Source organism: Epinephelus fuscoguttatus, linkage group LG19 (genome assembly GCF_011397635.1).
Source record: "Epinephelus fuscoguttatus linkage group LG19, E.fuscoguttatus.final_Chr_v1".
In the NCBI taxonomy this organism is placed as follows: domain Eukaryota; kingdom Metazoa; phylum Chordata; class Actinopteri; order Perciformes; family Serranidae; genus Epinephelus; species Epinephelus fuscoguttatus.
The window spans coordinates 28,264,838-28,284,700 of record NC_064770.1 but is presented as its reverse complement, the minus strand read 5'-3'; the positions used below and the strand labels follow the sequence as shown (position 1 = coordinate 28,284,700).

Genomic DNA, 19,863 nt, shown 5'->3' with positions numbered 1-19,863 from the left:
TTCCTATTACTGCAGTGTCCTACTGGATCTGACTTGGGCTCTTTGCATAAGCAATGTCTATGTTCCTTCACTGGGTGCCAAATGGTGTCAAGGCATTTCTTACAACCAGCAGACCAGAAAATTTGACGTATAAATCAATAATGTGTGCATCTTTGCTGAGCTGTAATAGATAATAATGTTAATGGATTAAAAACAGAATTGCATAAGCACAAATATTATCCAGACACATTTTTAAAGTCTGTCATAAATGTAACATGGAATCATGCAATACCACGGCTGTGACGTGATATTGGAGCCACAGCAGCCTCTGAAAGAAATAATGGATAGGGAGAGAGAGGAGTGAAAAATGAGAGAATACAGTGCTCAGGGTTAGCTCCAGTGTCTCTCACTCTTTGCTCCTCTCCTCAATACTATACTTGGTTACCATGGAAACACACTTGCAGCGCTTGAGTCGTGAGGCCAGTCAGCTGAGTCTAGTAAACAATCCTGCAATCTGAACTGAGTGTGTTGGGTGTGCGTCTGAGTTTGTCAAATGATGGAACGGGTGTCAGCCAAACGTAACGGGTGCCAGAACTGTGGCAGGACCAGGGGCGGAGCTGAGACAGCAGCTGTGACAACTTCAAACTTTTCACAGTGCAAATTTTGATGTTTTATGTCAAAGGTAAGTAGCTGCTGTGATCTTATGATTTTTTTTTCAGTCACGATACAGTCATACAGGAAATGAAAATAATTTGAATCAGTAGGAAATGTTAAACAATATTTTCATTATTTCTTAATGAAGTCTGCAGAATCTTATTGAACACTGTGCCTCCTTCATCTTACCTTCATAGTCTTGTCTACATACTCATATTTTTAGAGCAGTCATTTCATGCCTGCAATTATCATTATAACCATAGGAACCTAACTTGGACTATAATAATCTTTACTGTCTGTGAAGACAACCCATTGTAACGTGTGAAACACTGCCATGTATGTACAATGAGTTACATTAGCACAAAAACCACTGGTTTACTATTAGATGAAGACCAGAACAGTCCCTAATGCCAATGACATTTTCTTAAAAACAAGAGTAGGTGAGCGCATGAGCCATTTGTTTTTCAGTAATTACAGGCAACACACACACACACACACACACACACACACACACACACACACACACACACACACACATTGGGGTGTTTGGGATTATAATATTGAAGGGAGAAAAACTAGACAGTGACTCACAATGTTTTGATGCACTGTAGGAGAGGGGTAGTTCATCTGTTTAGCCAAGTCTTCATTTTTAGACAAACCAACCTGTTCTCATTCCAAGGTTGTAAAAATAACTTTGTCACGCCCCTCGGTGTCTCATATTGACGCACAGGGTACCTTTTAGTGTTTCAATAGCTCTTTTTAAATAGGAATTGTGCAAATTTGCAGGAAAGCCCAATCAGTCTTTGTTCAGCATTGGCTGTATAAAAACAAAATTGGGGAGTGCGGCAAAATGCCGCCTGCCTACATTTGTTTATACAGAATGTGCCTTTTTCAGGGCAATGTGGGGCGTGAGCAAGTAACAAAACGTGTAGCTCAGTGTGTGACGTAGACTGTGACGTGGAGGGAAGCCGCGGCTGGTCAGTCCTTCGGCGATTCTCTCGTAAGTTGGCCCGTTCTTCACCGTCCCCGTCATTTGACGGTTAATGGCCTCTTTGTTTGCGAGGGCGAAGAGGGCGCGCAATTCCTTGTCTCCCCAGTTGCTCATTTTTACAGTCTCCAGGTTTGCGTTTCCCTCTTGCTACTCACTGCTCATTCCTGCTATCAGCTGTTTCCTGTTAGTCCACCGTCATCAACAGCCCCTCCCGAGGTGGAAGGGCGCCTCATTCTTTTTAAACCAAAAAGGTTCCACCAATATGTTTACCCCTGCGCGGCGGAAAATTGGGCACCTCGGATCACCTCACTTCAAGCCTCACCTCGTGTCTAAATGCTCGCAGCTTGCCAGCAAAATGGCCCAACATTCGCCGAAAATCTGGCAGTGTAAAAGGGGCTTATGTGATGCACAGCTAAAACACATTACACATGGTTAGTGTTGTGAAATGGTTCGTTTTAGGCAATAAAAGTACTTCGTTAGATTTAGAAAATGTAACATTACGTAAATAAAATACATCACATAAGTGGTGCGCGATGACTGTACGTCAATTGCATAACGTTGCATAAAATAGCACTGACTTTTGGATTCATATGCAACACAAACAGCAGTCTCCTGGGTGAAAGTCTTGTTTCGTTTGACCCATCCATCCCCCCTCCTGCACATATGCAGACTTTCCCCCTCCTCATACTACATCTCAGCATCAAGTATTTCCATGGATAGGTTTACACCGGAGTTAGCTGAAAGCCTGGTGTGCCTCATGAAGATGCTAAAGGGTGCCTTCAGTGTTGATATCACACACAGAGGGGCTTGACAAGGTCTCAGGATTCGATGCCCTAGGAATGAGAGCAGGCTGGCCAAACAGTAAATTTGCTGAAAAGTGATACTAGGGCTAATGCTAACACTTTAAAAGCAGAGTGTTAGACCTGTAACTGGCCTCTACAACAAGCAATCCAGCAATTTTAGCACTTAAACATGGGGATAATTGTTTGGTAAGTGGCACAAAGTCATGAAAACCTTGGCCCAGATAGAAGCAAACCTTGTATGGATCAAGGCACCATTGTTAATACAAACAGTATCTGCTCTGTAGTAAATAATTGGTTCATTTGTTCTTCTTTGAGGAAAAAAATCAGATACCAAAAGGGAGATATCTCTGTGTTTTGGTGTCATGATGGCACCCCTTAATTTTGCATTAATGCAATGTAATACATTACATAAAGCAGTAACGTCATAGGCAGAGCAGACACTGAACCAGACAGCAGCCTACACAACACAAGAGCCGCAGACTTTGAACAACAACAACCCACATTAGCTTTCCTCTGAAAGTATAACTTACAAACCTTTGTTTCCCTTTTTTTTCCTTCAACAGCGAGTCACAATAAGTTTAAAAAAACATGTTGACATATTGACTAGAATAAGGGATGACTGTGATTTAAGTTGAAATTTAAATGGAAGAAACACAGGAGCAGATGGAGCTGACAGAGAGCACCGAAGTTTCCCTGGAAAAGTATGAAAAATAAATCAAGTAGAAAAGTGTAGAGGGGAAGGCACCCGGCTGGAAGGATTTTTTGGAATGGGAAGGCATCTGAAATGAGATTCATTAATGGGGCAGCCAATGTCATAGCCCCCAGAACCTTAAGTAGTGGCATGATGACAACTACTTGTCTTCACACTAATAGTTAGCCTCACAAGAAGTATCCCAAATGAAAGTCCCTGGCAGTAAGTTGAGAATATAAGAGCAGCTATTAATTGTTTGGCTGTCAAGAAAAGAGTTCGCTGCATCAAAGTGGCTTTGTATGTGAGAGTGAAGTCAGGAGAGAATTATTTATGACTAGACAGCTGGATGAGGCTATTAAGAAATGCAAGCAGACAGGCCAGCATCTTTTGGGTCCCTGAAGACAATCAGCCTGAAATGTGACTTTCTGGGGTCGGACAAAATGATGCTTTTGAAATATGAGCCATCTCTTTACCTTCATACTGGCCCACTAATGACAGGGCCTGACAATGGCCAATCAGTCTGCCTTTCTGTGTGTCCAACACAAGACAGAGTATCTCAACAAATCATCAAATCTCATCATAGAGAGCTATGGTGTTTGCTACAGATAGATCCCTATTGATCTTTTTGACCCAATTGTTCTTTCATCTAGAACCACATCTGGTCAAGAAAAACGTGATACAAATCCATGATAAAAAAGCTCAAGAACAGATGAAACATACATGAAATTTGCTGATATGTTGATTTATGTTGAGATATGCTCATGGTCCACATTCATGATCTGTTTCTCTTGGTGTCTGTCCTCTCCAGTTCAGTCCCCCAAAGCCCCTTTCACACATGTAGTTTGTCCCTGAAATGTTCAGGAACATTTCCTGCATGGGGTCATGTGTGAATGGAAGCCTGGTTTGATAATCAGGGAAATCTGTACCGATAATTTTCAACCCAATCGCCAAATAATGCCAAATAAACCAGGGATATGTTACATTTGCTACTATTATATAGAGGGTACATTGAAACTTTCCATTTCATCAATGCTGTGGATAACACAGGTATGTTCAGGCACAAAAACACTTGCTTATATCGACAAAAAGATCATGTTTTGGCTTAAAATACCCAGTTTTCGGGGCACGATCCCCATTGGAAATGCAGCAATATCACAGTAAACAACAACCATTGTTCATAGCACTATCCCTGCTGGAAAAACAGCAACAGGTTGCTACAAACCATCCATGTTCGGTGCCTAAAAATGTGCTGGAAACACAGCAATGGCGTGCTAAATCACAGCTGGTTTAGTTGTATGTTGGTCTCGAACACACTGATGCTTTTCCAATGGATATAAAATGCACTGAAAGAACATTGGCATCATACAAAGACAGCTCCATGCTCACCTTGTTGCTTAAAATAATAAGATATCTTCAGCTGCATACACATACATCTGGCCTTGCCCGGTCATTATCTTCTTCTGTTAAGTTTTATGGCAGTTGGCATCCATAAGTGTTGCATTGCCGCCATCTGCTGGACTGTCTCTTACCAAAGCGACCATCTCCAGGGGTGAAAAATACAGCCTATGTGGAAGTGCCAAAATCTATAGTTCCTCTAATGCAGTGGTTCTCAACTGGTCTATCCTCAGGACCCATATTTTTCCTCAGTCATTAAGTCGTGACTCAAATTTTTGACTCTCCAGTCAAATCTATTTCACAGACACATTAAATACAATAGTCTTTTGGCGTCTTTTCATCATCTTTGCATTGACTATTGTATGTAATGTACAGAGTAACATTTTGAGAATTTCTACAAAACATTTCTAGAAAAAAAGCTGTAAAATTACATTAAAGTTGCAATATTTTGCAAAAAAGTTGCAAAATTTTTAGAAAAGTTAAGACATTTTACAAAAAAGTCGTAAAATTTTGAGAAAGAAATTATAAAATTTTGAGAAAAAAGTAAGATTTTAAGGAAAAATCATTAAATTTTTAAAAAGTCAAAATATTGAGAAAAATCTTTAAATTTTGAGACAAAAGTCGTAAAAGTTTAAGAAAAGATCATACAATTTTTAGAAAAAAGTTACAATATTTCACAAACGATTTGTGAATCCGCGACCCAGTCAAAATGACCCTCAACTCACTTTTGGGTCCTGACCCACCAGTTGAGAACCACTGCTCTATTGGCTACTTGAAACTGGTCGCCATAGACACCCATGTTTAAATGCTCAACTTTACATGTTTACAGCCTGGCAATAATTGAGTGGCATGCTGTCTGCGAGGCATCACCACAGCCTATGAGTCAGATTCCCCCCTCCCTCCTCCACCGCTCCACCCTCTCATCCAAATTTGGTCCACAAAACATGAGTCCACAAACAAATGTGTGACGTCATGGTGGCTACATCCATTTATAGACATACATAGACAGTCTGTGCCCTTCTCCCATCTATCACAGCATTGCCATGGCATGTGTCAAAAGACAAAAGATGGAAAAGTTTCTGAATATAGTACTTTAGTCTCTGTTTTCCTCCAGCTCAACTCTTGCACACAGTTCAACCAGTTAGCTCGAGGCCATTATCAGATGTGCAAAGGTAAAGATGGAACAAAAAGTTCTCACCCAGGGCTAATGGAGGGTGAGTCAGTGAACGCACTCTCCTGCTCGTGTCTCTCTCCCTTGCTCTCATTTTTGCCTTCTGCTCTTGTTTTTCCTCTTCTAATCTAGGCCCGCTAATTTCCCTCGATTGCATTCAGCCAATAAGTGCAGTCTACGGATCAGGACTGACCAAACACAGTCTAGATGGGATTACTAGAGCAGGATTTTCCCAGTTAGTTCTTTTCAAGGCACGTCTTCCGCTCAGCTGTGTGGATGCTGAAAGAAAAAATGTTGTGGCTGCATTGGTACCCTCTGAGTGACATGTATAATAACATGGTTGTGCAGTAAGAAACTATTTTTGATGCAAACAATCTTGATCTATTATTGGTTGTTGTCTAACCCTGGCACAGCTTTATTTTTGCTTATGACATGCACAATGTGGCCTACGTTATGTGAAAGCATAGACGAGCTTAAAGCACATGACTACACATCTTCCCAGCAGCAATAGATAACAGGTTTTTTAAGTATCATGCCAAGACAAGCCATTGTGCTCGTGCTTAACACTACAGACACTGATAATAAGAAAATATTAATGAGAGTCTCAGTGCCGCATCAGTCTCTGGAGCTAATAGTCCTCCACTGACAGAGAAAAGAGGCACAGATAGGGGAGAGAGCGAGTTAATGAGCTGAAGTATACACGTGTGTTTGCATGTGTCTGTGCGCGCCTGCTTTTGTGAGCGAGAAAGACGAGGAGACAAAAAAAAGCGAGAGTGAGAAATGAGGAGGGGGGAGGGGAGGGAGGGGGGGTGCTAATTGAGTATGATCACACCTTCAACATATTCCTCCATGTGAAAGAGGCAGAATCAACCTTCCCGCCCGCCCACACACGCATGCACAACATCGTCAGGGTCTTCTCGTCCCTTGCTCTGGATGTGCAACAGCTTGATTCACAAACTGCTGGAGACTTATTCACATCCCACCTCCCCCACCTCTCGCTCCATCTTTCATTCTTCAAGCCTCAACGTGTATGTGGACAAAACAAACAACAAAGATTACATGTAAAAAAAAAAACGGGAGAAGGAGGAGCTCCGTCATGCCCCTAAATCTTTGCAACGTGCCTTCAACATGTGACACCTGCGTGTTGATGTGACTGAATCTGTCGTGTTAAAACTGTTCATATCATGGAGCTAAATCTTGCTTCCTTCCTCACTTCCTTGGCTCCCTCCGGTGGTGTTTCTAGACTCTAGGGAGCCACAGACACAGAAGTCCATAGAAGCCTTGACAGTTGTGCTGATGGCTAAACATGATGTTCCATGTATGGCAGTAACAGATAATTAGATGACTCTCTGAACTAACAGTCAGTTAAAGCGGGCCCCATCAAGGCAGCCTGTCTTGGCCGGGACCGTCTTGGAAAAAGGGATGATTAATCTCAAGAGGTTTTTCTGGTTAAATAAAGGTTAAATAGAATTTAAAAAAAATGGCTACAGCCTTGGGGCCCCACTTAAGGTGCACTGTGCACTGTAATGTAATGTGAAAGTGCACTGTAGTGGCTTTATGAGAGGTTTAAGGAGGTTCGTAGTTGTCATTGCAAAATGTGCAACCAACAGGAGTGGCCATCGGAGGCTCCTTTTCCATCATTTTTTGGGGTGGCCCCCAAACACTTGCCCAGTTTGCCTCTCCTGATTGTGTGCCCCTGGCTCCCTTCCACCCGTTCTCACTTTTTTATAACCGCATCTGCATTCATTTATCAGTGTAATTACCAATGAAGATTTACAGAGGCTAATCGGGTTGTTTGTGATTGTACGTGTTCATCTGTCTTTTTGTCTTCAAAGGGGAATTCTGAATGGACTGTAAGTGTGCTAAGTTTGTAAAAAATATGCTTTATTTTAAAGTACAGTGAATTTCTGGCACAGGCTTTTAGTTTAAAGTGCCATTTCCTGCTGTAGATTGGTGACTAATGGACAGACTTGACAGAGACAGCAAAGTAGCTCAACAACATGGCCAAATGCAAGTATGACATTGAATGTATTAACCTGTGTGGAAAGTGAACTAGTGACTAAGGATCAATCTGCACCCTGTGGCTGGACCAGTTGGGAACCACTGGCAAAAGATACTCCGAATATATTAGTAAACATGAACAAATCTTTCCGAAATTCAAAAAAATAGAGTGCTTAAAGTCAAATTTGTGATTAAAGTCTGGAGCTGCTCCATTCACAATGAATTGAGTCACAGAAATCCTCACAGGCGATCTCCGTTTATTCCTGACAGCAAGGGGTAAAAACAAAATCTTCTGTCAATTATGACCACATCAACTCGAGCCCCTCTCCCACAGAGCACAACAGGAAAAAGGGCAGCCATGTTACATTCAATTAAGTACAATAAAACACAGAAAACATACCTGACAGCAAGAGGCAAAAACAAAATCTTCTGTCAATTACAACCATATAAACTCGAGCCCCTGCACACATTAAGTGACACAGGAATATGTTAGCATAAAACAAACTTATAAACAGCTTAACAGCACTAAAACACATAAATTACCACAAGAGCAATGCCACTTACCTCTCCCACGGAGCACAACAACAAAAGGGGAGAGGCAAGGGGGGAAACACCCCTTTATAGGTGGGGTACTCCCAAAGGTGAACGAAAGGGTGCAGAAACTGTATCAAACATTCCACATATTGACTATGGAGGCCTGAGCATGTCAGGAAATAACAACTGAAATAAATCATGTGTAATTATAATACTTACTATTACAAATGTAAATCTGACTTTGTTACACATATTACTGCTGTATAATTGACCCTGTTACAATTATGCACTACAGACTCCAGCCCTGGTGGTGCAGTGGTTAGCATCGTTGCCTCACACCAAGAGGGTTCCTAGTTTGAACCCAGGGTGGGTGGTTAAAACTCGGGTGGGAGAGCCCTTCTGTGTGGAGACTGCATGTTATCCCCATACTCCAGCTTCCTCCCACAGTCCAAAGACATGCAGGTTTGCTTAACTGGTGACTCTAAATTGGCCATAGGTGTGAATGTGAGCATGAATGGTGTGGTTGTTTGTCTCTATATGTCAGGGTGTATCCTGCCTTTTGCCCATTGTCAGCTGGGATAGGCTCCAGCCCCCCATGACCCCTAACAGGAAAAGTGGTTATGGAAATTGAATGAATGAATGAATAGTGCATGAAGTCTGGAGGTGCTCCACAAATAAGAATTACATGTAAGTATATGGGTCCATGTTCTGTTTCACAGCTGAGATCACTACGATAGAATAAAGCTCATTTAGGTATGAAAAGCAGACATTCTGTGGGTCCACAAAATCAGACTGCCACTCATTGTCTATGGAGCAGCTCCAGCCTCTTATACCCTATGACATCACAAGTTTGAAACTTACTGGTTTCTGGCTTTGAGAGAAAGAAGCTCATATTCACAAATATTTACTATAGGACACTGAAATAACATTTGAATTATCTAAGTATGTGGTGTTCCCCCTTTAATGTCTGTTAGATGTTGATCTGGGGTGATGCTGTAGCCCATACATGAGTCTGACTACCATCTCTCATTGATAAATATGTGTCTCTGTCACTCTCCCATATACCGCATGCCTGTCTGAGTATGTCCGTTAATAATTATTTTCAGGATTTATTTAATATTTTTTCAATACCAGTTGCTATTTTTTTGCCCCACAGTGGTTAATGAAAGTAAGCGCTGCTACAAAGTGTGTCTGCAGGTATTCACTCCACAGCTGTAGAGGCAGATGCCCACTGCAGTTCAACCATATTACTCTACGCAGAGGTCTGTGCATCCTCCACCTCTCCCTCTCTTCATCTCTATCTCTCCTCCACCTCTCTCTCTCTCTCTCTCTCTCTCTCTCTCAGTCATCCTCTCCCGCCGCGCTGCTGAGCCTGCGACGTTAGCAGTGGATGAAAAAAAAAATCTCTTTGCTTCAGCCAACGGACGCATAATTTGGAAAGGAAATAAGTGAAGGTACTGTACGAAAAATTGCACGTTTCCATCTTAGGACTTGTAATAATATGATTTTAAAAAATGATGTGATGTATCTTTGGTGTGATAAATCATGTGCGATGGATGCAAGCGACGGCAGCAGAGCGAGCATGCACCTGCACTACAGACTCCAACGCTCTGTTGGGTTGAGTCCTCTTGGTGCAACAGAAGCCCATATGGTTGATCGTTACGGGGGCATGTTTTTCTGCTCGGGGTTGGCATTAAGTGCGATTTTGAGCGGACTTGTGATGTTGAATAATAACGGATAAAGATTTTATTGATGGGTATTAAGTCTGTTTTCCCCCCCGTTTGGCTACAGTTGTTGTATAGTAGCACAACACGCTTTTACTGCATGTTCGGGTTTTAAATGCCAAACAGAAGTGATTAAAAATCTGCGCCCATAGATTTAAAGTGTCACATGAAGCCAGGCTGGTATTTATGCTGGGTTCTGCGGGGATAGGATGGACGGGCAGAGTACGCGCCATGGACAGATGTGCGAGAAGGGATTTAGTATCGAGGGAGGAATCACGCAGGGGATAAAACTGGCGATGCGTGTGTGTGTGTGTGTGTGTGTGTGTGTGTGTTCCAGCTTGTGTTTTTTTAGGGTGAGTGGCCCAGCTTTCCAGCAGTGTTGACTACTATGTCGCACGACAGGCGCCACACTTTACCTGCAATGAGGGCTTCAGTGTCAGCTGCCTTTAGTTCTTCTGTGCTGGTGCGTGCGTGCGTGTGAGCCAGTGAGAGAGATAGAGAGGGAGAGAGAGATTTCCTGCCAGCAGCAGCAACAGTGTCCGACTACTGACCGATGGACCACACAGATTCCTTCGCCCACACATTCTCCACTGCCAGGCACGAGATAACACGTAGCAACTGTGAGCAACATTCTAAAATGATCTGCCACTACGTCGGTTCAATTAATCAGCAGTGTGTGTGAGAGACAGTTAAAGGTGTCCATCAACCCCTGTGCTAAACGGCAGAGCATGGTGAACGGAGTGCAGAGAGCTTCAGCACCATGGACAGCGCATTGTGCTGACCGAGCGCAAAACAGGCTTTGGTGGGCTGTATTTGGGAGATTGAATGGTTCTAAGATGTGACAAGTGTATGCTCAAGCATGATCTGCATGCATGATGTTAATGCGGGGAGCAGTTTCTTGTTCACTTGGGTGATTCGAGGATAATAGCAGGAGATATCAAAGAGGAATCAGGAGTTGAGTTCTGCATGGGAGTGTTTGGCTGGAATAAGGAAGCTGGCAGATGGCATAATTCTTTTGTTTTTGTTTACACAGTCATTCACTTTTAAAAGTTAGAACTAACTGTTTAGTGTTTGCCAAACCATCAAAATTGTTTTTTAAAATACCACTTACGACTCAATATATTTGAGATTAAATGTGTTTACAGTTCAGTCAGCCTATCCCAGCTGACATACACCCTGGACAGGTCGCCAGACTATCGCAGGGCTGACACATAGAGACAGACAACCATTCACACTCACATTCACACCTGCAGACAATTTAGAGTCACCATTTAACCTGCATGTCTTTGGACTGTGGGAGGAAGCTGGAGTACCCGGAGAAAACCCACACTGACACGGGGAGAACATACAAACTCTCAAGTCAAGAGCCTTGCTACCCAGCTGGCACCAGGTGTCTATGACATTAGAAAGATGCTGGACTCTTACATCAGACAGACATTAAAATCTACAACTGAATATCATTATAGACCCTTTTAGGGCCGACTTCACAATGACATCAGTTTGTTAGCTGGAGGCAAAACACGACTCGCCACCACATGGCTGTAGGCTACATAGGAGTCTTTAAATGTTGGTGTTGTGTTTTTGGGTGCTAGAATAGAAATCATGGCTTAAAACTTAAATTCTATCACATACCAGCTGCCACTGCCCGTCAAAACAAAGATAGCCGTGGTTAAATGTGATAAGACGAAGGGACTGAATGGAGACAATCACCAAAAACGTTCATGAAAAAAAGTATTTCCTGTTGTAGGGATGAATAACGTTATGTGTATTAAGGGTAATCAAAAATAGATGTAGTCCTGACATTACATTTTGGTCAGCTGATGTTACAGTCTAAATTCAACCAAATATCAGTATCTAAGGATGTTAGTGGTCAGCTGGGTGCAGTCAGCTCATCTTGGTCTTACACTGAAGAATAAATGTCAATAAGGCCGCGCTGTTTCTGTAATCAGTGGCTGATCAATAGTTAATAACATCAGGTTCTGCTCAAAATCGTTTTGCAAAGAAGGCGGATGCATTCTCATACAGTAAATTGCTTTCAGTTAATAAGGACACCCTCTCCTAGTGGCTGTACCATCCATGCTGAAGCCTAGCCCATCAATCATTGGTCACACCCACTTGAATTAAGTAGAAATACATAAGGAAAACATGCTAAGCCACAATGCCTCACATTATGCCCTGTCTTGTATTACACCCCTTTGGTTTCCACACATTCATCCTCTCTCCACCTGCTGCATTCATTTATCCTATTCTGCTTATCTCCCTAAATCCATTCCCTCCTGATGTCGATGATTCCCAATGTCGCCCTTGGAGGAATGATGAGCAGTCTCCAATCAATTGCAATCACAGATCAGTGGTGTACCAGGAAAAAGGGGGAGAGGAAATCAGTAGGGGAGGCGGCCCTGGGAGACCTGAATAATGACCACCCACCTACCAAACCCACTGCCTTGTTGCCATGTAATCTTGAGTTCATCAGAATACTATTGAACTACGTTAGCCATAATTCAGGGAATCCATGGCGCTGTCTGTTGGGGTCGCTCTCAAGAGGTGATGGATGTTATGCGGAAAGAAACCTGAAGTGCAATTTTCTTCCTGCTTACTTCACTTGTGTGAAAACTAAGACATGCTGTGAGATACTGTGGAGTTCACTTGGTAAAGAATATGCTAGTGTGAAGGACTGCGTTACAGCAGCAACATAAAGACATGACACAGGAAACATGAAAAATAAATCGAAGAAAAGACACAATAATACAACCAAAAATGACATTACAGATATCTATGCGTAACAAGATAAAATGATAAATTAAGAACTTATTGTTTATTGTATGTTGGTATACTCAACAGTATCATTTAGTCTGATGAATGATGAACTAAAATGGTATGGCAGTTGAAACTAGGATGTCTAAAAAGAAAAACAAGTTCCCGCAATATCTCTCTTTCCTGCTCAAGACTTAACTGGAACATCTATCAGTAGACTGGCCCTGTTGGGAGCCAGATGGACAGGAGCTTGAGTAGTTATTGAACAGTTGATAATTAGAGCCATTAGTGTCATGATATTTTTCCGACCTCGGTGCACCGAGAGGCCAACGCACTTAGGGCTCCGCTGACCTAATTAATTCACCCTGCACTCAGCTACAGGTCAAAGTATCAGGCTCCTCATGTGTTGGATTGCATGCAGGGATGGAGTGCTACTACAATACAGACAAATGATTAGTTGGGTGAGATTTGGAAGATGTTTCATAATCAGTTAAATGCTAGCAAAATAAAGGTATATCAAAGGCACAGTGTGCAAGATTTAGGGGCATTCAAAACTATCTTTTAATTAGTTAATAATCACCTGAAACTGAGAACAGTTGTGTTTTGTTACCTTAGAATGAGCATCTATATCTACATACGGAGTGGGTCCTCTTCCACAAAGTCCACCATGTTGTTTGTACAGTAGCCCAGAATGAACAAACCAAACACTGGCTCTAGGTAGGGCCACTCACGTTTTCACATTTTTGGCTTGATGACCATATTTTTCCTACACACAAGAGTTTCAAGTTTCAATTCTGCAACCTCACCACTAGATGTCACTAAATCCCTCACACTGGACCTTTAAACTCACTTATCCATAATTCCTGAATGACAGCCAAGGGGCAACCTCCAGGGCTAAAAAAATGAAGCCAACACAAAAGTGACATGGGTGCATGGCCACTTGGGGCTGGCTCCAAAAGCAAGTGAACCCCCATAGACCCTCAGATTAAAAAGCCCAACTTTAGAGCAGAAATAAACATGTTTACAGCCTGCTGCAAAAAATAGTTTTGGCCTCTATGACTAATGCCCCCCTTTAAGACAACTGTACAGTGTTGAATTTTTATGTAAGTCATCCGTTTACATTTTATTTAGACTTAAAGTTATGCTTAATTAAGGGCGGGCTGCTTTGAGTGAAAGGCCATCTGCCGATAGTGTCCTTGGCTTCCCAGTCAGATCCACCCCTCGCTCCTTCACAGCGCCAGCCTCTCACCCAAATATGCTCACCTTTGGCTCCAAAACAGGTGTGTGATGTCATGGTAGTGCCTTCTATTATTTTTTACAGTCGATGGTGACAGCACATACCTTTGGCGAAATGTTAAGTTGACAAACTCCATGCAAAATGTAACAGTCATGCAATTTCACGGACTAATAAAGCAGATGGTGGCTGGCTGCTTAGCTGACTAGTTATCTGTCAGTCATTATCTCTCTCACTAAGTCACTAAACCAAATTCTTTCTCACTATCAACAACTGGCTTTGTTGAGTTGTTGCCGTTAGCAACTCCGTGCTCCAGATACAATGCAACCTTAAAGGCACAATCTGTCAATTCAAAACATGGGATTGAAACTGCTTTGACAGGTTGACAGGTTGATTGGCAAGCCATTTAGTACACAAACACAAAGTTATTAAAGCTACTGATGCTTTAAAAAAGACTGTTTACACTGGTTATGTTGGCAAAAAAAAAAAAAAAGAAAAACCTAGCATTTAAAATAGGACTATAATTTCAATCATAATAGGATACACAAATAAAATGGCACCTTTTCAACCTCTTTAATTAGTAATGAAAATATTTGAATGCAATTTACAATGTATTCTTTTTTTCATCCATACATACAGTATGCATCCAAGGATTGTATGGGCTATGGAAAAAAATAAATGTCGGCACAATTCTCTTCAACAAAAGGATGCAAATTTCAGTATCGTGCCTCCTTAATTACACTGTATGCCCACATGTTTCTTATCCTAATTGTATATTCAAGGAACCAGCTCTGTTAGTTCTCAGGCGCACTATTGGCAGTCTTGAATCTTTAGCATTCCCCACCAGCTCCACCTCCCCTGGCCTCCCTTTCCCAGCCACGCCCTCCACATTGATTTCCGTACCCATCAGGAAGGATTATGCAAAGATCCTGAGAGGGATAACCCTTGGGAGACATTCACACTTGCTCACTCCTCCACATCAAATCCTTAGCCATAGCACACTGCGCTCTCTTTCAGCCTAACAGCTGTTGCAGTGCTCCGTGCAATCAATACGACAGTCATGTTTCACAACAACCGTCACTCCTTCACTGCCAGGAACCTGTGGGAGGTCCCCTTGGGCTAGAGACTGAGAGACATGGCAGACAGTGATTCGCTGATGAGGTTTCAGAAACTCGACAGCAACGGCGAGCTTGTTCATTAGCTGTACTTTTGCGGGGCTTGAAAGTGTTGATGAGGGGGGAAACCACGGTTTTCTGTTCCATGAGAAGATGAGATGAGAGAGTGGACAGCCAGAGGCTCCAGACAGGAGAAATCATAAGGGGAATAAAGAGGCGAAAACATGAAACAGAGAAGGATGAGAACCAAGGAGGTTAAAGAATATAGGAAAGAAGAAAGGCAAGGAGTTTAGAGTAAATAATCAGAAGTTGGTGAACCACAATTTTTTAAGACCTTGACTCCTTGGATGGTAGGTACTCTGCTCCTTAGGTATGGTCATATCTCATACCTGTCAACATAACTGCTACGGACAGAAAAAAAGGTGATGGAAGGTCTTTCGCCCAGTGTTGCAAGCCATGAATCAGGCTTTATAATTGATGGTTCATGCACTTGAAATGAATCAGCAGGTCGCACTGGCATACTGTTTTTATTACCTTCAAAGCCACAGGTAGATCCGTGCAAAATACAGTGGGGGGTTGCTAACCATGTTTAGGAAATCAATGGTATCCAAATACCATTGTTCAATGAACCCACAGCAGTCTTTATGTTGAGGGCAATCATCCGACAATACTGTACTCCTCCTCTCACGTTAATGGATTCACAGCTCAGCACGTTATAGCCGTAATTGGAGTGACAAAGTGGTGCGAAGTGACCTGACATTGACAAAATGTTTTTGATGGGGAAAAGCTGTTGAGCAGAAAGAAAGGGGGCGGCGCAGCGATGCGTGTCTGTTTGAGGGAAGGTGTTGGTTCTTTTGTGGTGACATACCAAAGCGACGTGTACGTGAGCGCTTAGATGCGTGTGTGGACATGCACGTCTCGCTTCAGCACAGAGGGACGTGTGATGTTGTTGACTGATGCGTGTGTATTAGCCACAAGAACCCCCCACCAACACACACATACTCTTGATTGTTCACACTGGCACAAACACTACCACATGCTGTACAAACACACATAAACAAGCAGTTGGAGGTCCTTAGGAAATTTTAAGCCACAGTTAATTCCTGCATTACTGGGGATTTCTATGCATCAGTTTGTGTCTTTTCTGCGTCAGTTAAAGGAAGAAATGTTTTTAATTTTGTCAAAATTGAAGTCCGCAATACACATGTTCTAAGGCTGCTTTCCCCCACTGCCCTGTTTGGTTCAGTTCAATCAAACCCAAGCTGGTTTGCCTCCTGAGTGCGGTTCGTTGTTCGTTGTGTGCAGGTGTGAACACAGCAATCGCGCTTGGATGTACACAGAAACAACCGGACCAGACCTTCTTGAAGAGGTGGTTTGTGGTGAGAACATGTTCCGACCTAGATCTGAACCAACTGCAGTCATATGACACATTGTTTGGGTTAAACATGAGCATGTTACAGTCCTGGAGGATTATTAATGTGCACCTCCTCCTGTACTGCCTTAATATGCACATTCAGCACATCCAATGCATCAAAACATTGTTTTCTAGTTGGAGCCGCGCCTCGTTTTCAAACTGTATGGTTTGACTAAAATGAACAATGACAGCAATATAGTCCACGATGAGCAGCGCTAAAATCAACCTGCGTAGTTGTCCCTCCATTGTGACATTAGAAAGTGTCACATTTATCTTGCAAGTGTACTCTTCTTCAGCGTTTGGTTTACTTCCTGGATTTTTCCCACATGGAAATTCTGACCAATTGCGCATGGCATTTGATCTGGTCCGCTTGTAAATGCTGCCGTGAGAACACGAACCAACTCTAGGCAATTATGCAACTTTGTAACAAAATTAGTCCCTGATTCAGACCAAAGGAGACAACTCTAGGTCTGAAAGCACCCTAAATATTATGGTGGACGTGTGTTCTCCGCCTCAAAATCCACATACATGTATACCTCTAGCCTGCTTCATATTGCACAGGTGGAAAACATACATTAATGAAAGAATCAAGGTTGTGTAACAAACCTTGCACATCAATTAGATTTACTCATTTTTTTCTCTAAATAACAAGCACTATGACATAGATGGAACTTTATGCTTTGATCATATAGTGCAGACAGTCAAGTGCTTCTATGATGCTGCAAAGGAGGACAAATTAATTCAACTAGCCTTATCTCCAGTGGAACAAAGTGTTGGGACGCATTTGGTTTTAATAATCTCCCGAGGAAGAAGGAGCTTGACATGACTCATACAACATGCAGCTGTTACTGTTAGGAGTGCTATTTTCAGGCTCTTACTGCAGTCAACTGTAAGCACTTAAACAAAATGGATTAACTCGTGTTTTTCAGTTTTTTCAGTGCACTGTAATTTGAAATTGTTTAAAGTCTCAATCAAAATCATCTGACTGAAAAAAGCAGAGATCAATGTGTGGGAGTTTTTTTTTTATTATTGGGCCAAGTTACAAAAAAAAAACGCAGCCATTTAAAACGTTTCTGGTGATAATGAGTACAATACATTCCTGCGTGGTAAAACGTTGGCATAAAAATATAAAAGAAGATCAAAGTGGCAGCTGCTTGTTTAATCCAAAATCGATTTTGAATTGGGTTGTGAACGGAAGAATTTTAAAAAGATTAGATAAGCCTTTATTGATCCCTAGAGGGGAAATTCACGTGTGCCAGTAGTACGAAGTAAAAAAAGAAAGTAAAAAATAAATAATTAAAAGTATATGAAATGAAAGACTATACAACTGTACAAGCTCTGGTAACTATCAAACCTCGACACAAACTTCAAGTAATGCATGTAAACAAAACATAGCTGCTGGTGCTTTACTAGGGTTGCCAAAGCTGTCACAGAGATCTGCATGTATGCATATTACGTGCCATGCGCATTACATATGTGCTCATATTTCTCCGTTTGAGGGTGTATCTGTTTAGTTAGTGCTCAGTGTCTGTGTGTGTACAGTATGTGCGTTAAGTAAGGACACCATCTGCCATCATCTTTGCTTCGTGCCAACCCCCCACCCCTATTAACCCACACCCATGCTTGCACACACCAAATCCTTCAGCGTTCGAGTTTGATGAAGAATAAAAAAAAAATAAAAAAATAAAAAATGTCTCGGATATGTGTGAGAGAGAAAACCAGATAGGGACAACATGGAACATGCTGGAAGAAGAGGTGGGTGTGATGCAGAGCGCGCTGTAATTGTTAAAGGATGATGAATAAAAAAGCACAAAGACGGGGCAAAATAAAGAAACTGTGGTATTTCGACTTGTGTTTCAGCCTCTGGAATGTTACGATGACATTAGACGGATGCTTACATATTTGCTTGTACGTCACACACACACATACCCGCACACAAATATAGAAATACAATTACGTACACATACTTGCACACATACAAAGTGGATTTTGGAATAATGCCTTGTTTTTTTTCTGGACTGCCCTAGATTCATTTGGCATCTGTGCAGCACACTCATCTCTCTCTCTCTCTCTCTTTCCCTCTATGTTGTTATTACTCTGCTTTTCCTCTTATTCACACACACACACACACACACACACACACACACACTGACACTTTCCATCGCCCTCTTTCTTGTAGCCTGCCTCTTGTCTTGAATCTCTCCCTCGTTCCCTCTCTTTATCCGTCTTTCCCTGTGTCTCTCTCCTTCTCTTAGTACAGACTGCTAAGATCTGGGTATAAATATTTTAGCTCTGTCAACCACTCTGCATCTGCAGTTTCGCACAGAGACAGTATCTCTGCTGGCCCTGTGTGTGTGTGTGTGTGTGTGTGCTAGTGTGCGCATGTGTGTGTGTGTGTCTGTATGTCTAGGCACAGTTTAGTTGGGTGAGTGTTGGTATGTTCTACTAAAGCATCTGTCTGCATTCTAACTATGTTGCGGCCTATAGAAACTGACTGTTTCGATGTCTCGGCCTGCAAGATGAGTCCAGAATCAGCTCTTGAAGCAGTGTTCACACAAACCTAACCTTCCCTTTTGCCTCAGTAGAGCCAAAATAATTCACCCTGAACCCGAATAATAAAAAGTTCAATCCAGGAAAGCCAGTTTGAGTAATAGATCCATGAATGTGAAAGCTTATCCAATGCTGAAACCCTGCACAGTGGTTTATAACACCATCAGAGTGGACTTTACAACTCTGGAAAGTTATCACAGCTGCAGTTATTCAATCTTTTGCAGTAGAAATGCAGCATTTCATTAGGTCACAGCAAAATTTGAGCGAGGTTTAACGTATTTGCTGGATGTCAGTTTAGTTGGGTGAGTGTGGGTATGTTCTTCTAAAACATCTGTCTGCATTCTAACTGTGCTGCAGCCTATAGAAACTGTTTCAATGTCTCAGCCTGCAAGATGACTCCAGAATCAGCCTGATTTTAAATGTATTGCTCTTGAAGCAGACATTTTTTTAGCAGTGCAGAAAGCATAAAAATGTCCAGACGAACCTAACCTGCCCTTTGTCGTAGTATAGCCAAAATAATTCACCCTGAACCCGAATAATAAAAAGTTCAATCCAGGAAAGCCAGTTTGAGTAATAGATCCATGAATGTGAAAGCTTATCCAATGCTGAAACCCTGCACAGTGGTTTATAACACCATAAGAGTGGACTTTACAGCTCTGGAAAGTTATCACAGCTGCAGTTATTCAATCTTTTGTCAGCACAATTGCAGTAGAAATACAGCATTTCATTATCTTGCAGCAAAAGCTGAGCCAGGTTCAACTTATTTGCGACGACCCTGTAGTGTTTTTGATGGAGCCTTCTGCATCGGCACCACCGCTGGGCCAACAGATGGGCCCCATTCAAATGAATGAGA

At 42.1% G+C, this 19,863-nt stretch overlaps 1 protein-coding gene across 1 annotated transcript in view; it reads left to right on the top strand.

Moving 5' to 3' along the window:
- Positions 1–9,580: 9,580 nt before the first annotated feature.
- LOC125880086 (protein phosphatase 1 regulatory subunit 29) overlaps positions 9,581–19,863 on the top strand; it is a 98,861-nt gene continuing 88,578 nt past the window's right edge. The window contains exon 1 of the mRNA XM_049562361.1: positions 9,581–9,673. The gene's annotated coding sequence lies outside the window, so the exon portion shown is untranslated. The remainder of the gene's footprint in view (positions 9,674–19,863) is intronic.